The sequence below is a fragment of the Lactuca sativa genome, chromosome 9 (genome assembly GCF_002870075.4).
Source record: "Lactuca sativa cultivar Salinas chromosome 9, Lsat_Salinas_v11, whole genome shotgun sequence".
Classification (NCBI taxonomy): Eukaryota; Viridiplantae; Streptophyta; class Magnoliopsida; order Asterales; family Asteraceae; genus Lactuca; species Lactuca sativa.
This window is the reverse complement of record NC_056631.2, coordinates 101,084,354-101,086,874: the sequence shown is the minus strand read 5'-3', so window position 1 is coordinate 101,086,874 and position 2,521 is coordinate 101,084,354.

The following is a 2,521-nucleotide window of genomic DNA, read 5'->3' as shown; positions in this document are numbered from 1 at the left end:
GTGGCTCTTAGAAGGAGTCTTCCTCTTCTTTCCTTTCCCATGTCCAATTGCCAGAACAGGGGCAGCAGCAATAGGAGTGGGTACAACAGACTTGCCTTTCAAATTACTTTATGTAGTTCTTAGTAGGCCTTGAAGCTTGATCAGAGTGACTTCCTCCTTGTTCATATGATAAGTCATTCTGAACTGATGATAACAAGGTGGCAACGAGTGTAGGATGATGTCAATAGCCAACTATTTTTCGAATTTCACATTCAACTTCAGCAAGCGGTCCACAAACGTTTGCATCTTTTGCAAGTGCACCATGATGGACTCTCCATCCTTCATTTTGGTTGTAATCATGGAGGCAATGATTTCATACCTTTCCTGCCGAGCACTTTATGGTACATTTCCATCAAATCTTGGTGCATCTCGAAGGGCCAGAAGTCCTCATAGGACTTTTGAAGCTCAACAGTCATGGTAGCATCATAATGCACGAGATGTTTGTCATGTCCCTCTCATGAACCCTGTATACCTCAATTTGCTCGGGAGTAGCAGTTTGTTGATCAATCTCCTTCCATTCTTTATCAAGGACATATTATTTCTCCCTGTAGCGAAGGCCCATACAAATGTTTCAAATCCAATCATTAAAGTTTGACCCGTCGAAGATAGTTCTCCCACCCAAGTGCATGAGGGAGAACAAACGAGAAGGGTTGGAGCCCAAACCATTTTTTGGATTGACATCTAAAAAGGAAAAATAATAAAGTTTAGATTAGATATGAATCCTTAATATAACACCCAAATGAGATATTAAGGCTAGGAGCCAACACAATATTCTACAATTCGGAATAGGGATGCCGTAATCCAATTGCAAAATATTTGAAGGTAGGTAAATGACGATTTACCAACTTCCACCATGAAAAACGAAATTGATTATTGAGTTTTAAATGAATTGAAATTCCTAGATTCTTTGAGATTCATTGAACTTTTCAATGGCATGTTTAAATCACGATTATGCCCTTCAAGTTTGTGACGGGGATACCGAGGATCACAAAGAAGTTGTGAATAACCATTCAAATTGCTTGGTACTCTTGATGTCACTTATCACCTAATCAATGTACCGGTTAACCACACACGCTCCATTGATCAATGACCAACATCAAGCTACCCTTTGCCACCCTTATTAGTCCTAAATTAGTGAGCCAGTTAACCACACACGCTTCACTAATGACTTGGCATGGTGCACAGTGCAATTTCATGGAATAGCACCATTTTCACATTTTTTGTAAAGTAACTAAGATTGGGAATCAATAAACGTTTAGTTACTTTATAATTTCATTACACTTATTAATGAGGATTAATGTTGTATCCTACCCGTTCGGCTAATGACCCTCCACTAGTCAAGGGAGCGGTAGGTGAGAGTGGACACCCATTCAATCGTCATTTTATAGGTAATTTCCTTATACCCCCTTATAGACCAGCTTCGTGAATGACGCCTACTAACGGTAAGACTAACTTGTTATATATATATATATATATATATATATATATATATATATATATATATATATATATATATATATATATATATATATATATATTAATGTATTAACTTTCAATATTATAAAAGTATAAGGGTTGAATTTTAAACTTTTAAAATCCTAGGGTTTGGAATTAAATTTTTCATGAATGAGACTTTAAAAATTCCAAAACTTGAGTGCATGTTTCGAAACTCTTCAAAACTCTTGGTTTCCAAAAATTATGAGTTAATACATTTTTTATGAATGGGACTTTTCATTTTCCCTAACTTGAGGACAAGTTATGGAATTGTTTAAAAGCATTTGGATCATTTATAACCAATAAAATTATCATGTATTTTATCATTGATCTAATCTAACTCATAAAGCAAGGCAATTCAAATCAAATAATACAAATAATCAACTTATTATCTTAAAATTTGATAATTGTCCTTTAATTGGATGAGAGAAATCATTACCTTCTCACAAAAATGATTTTTAATAGTAAAAAACAGTTTGTGGTAATGATTCTAATCGAAAATTTGGCCAAAAAACTGAAAAAAAAAATGTTTACTGAACAGTGACCATGTCGTGGTCATCAGTCAAATTCCATAGAAAACGATTTTTTTGCTTTGAACAATTACCAATGCATCAATATAACATATAACTACCTTAGGCTCTGATATCACTGTTGGGTTTTGAGCACTATAACACTCCTATGGTGCATACCCAACCCTAGATGCTTTGGATCTATGTTTTCTCTAATTATAAATGCAATTTCATTTTTCCAAAGCATACACCCTAACTAGCATACAATTGGAGATATACAACATAAAACCAAGTTAGATGAATACCTCTTGATGTAGCTTGTGGTTCTTGGCCTTTAAAATCTTTAGCACCGCAAATGTGATGCCTCTAATGTGTCACAAACACCAAATGCAAGAGGAGGGAGAGGCTAGCTAACACCAGAATCGGTTATGGTTCTTTTTTAGAATGCATGGGGCCGATTTTAGGGGTTAAAGGGTTGT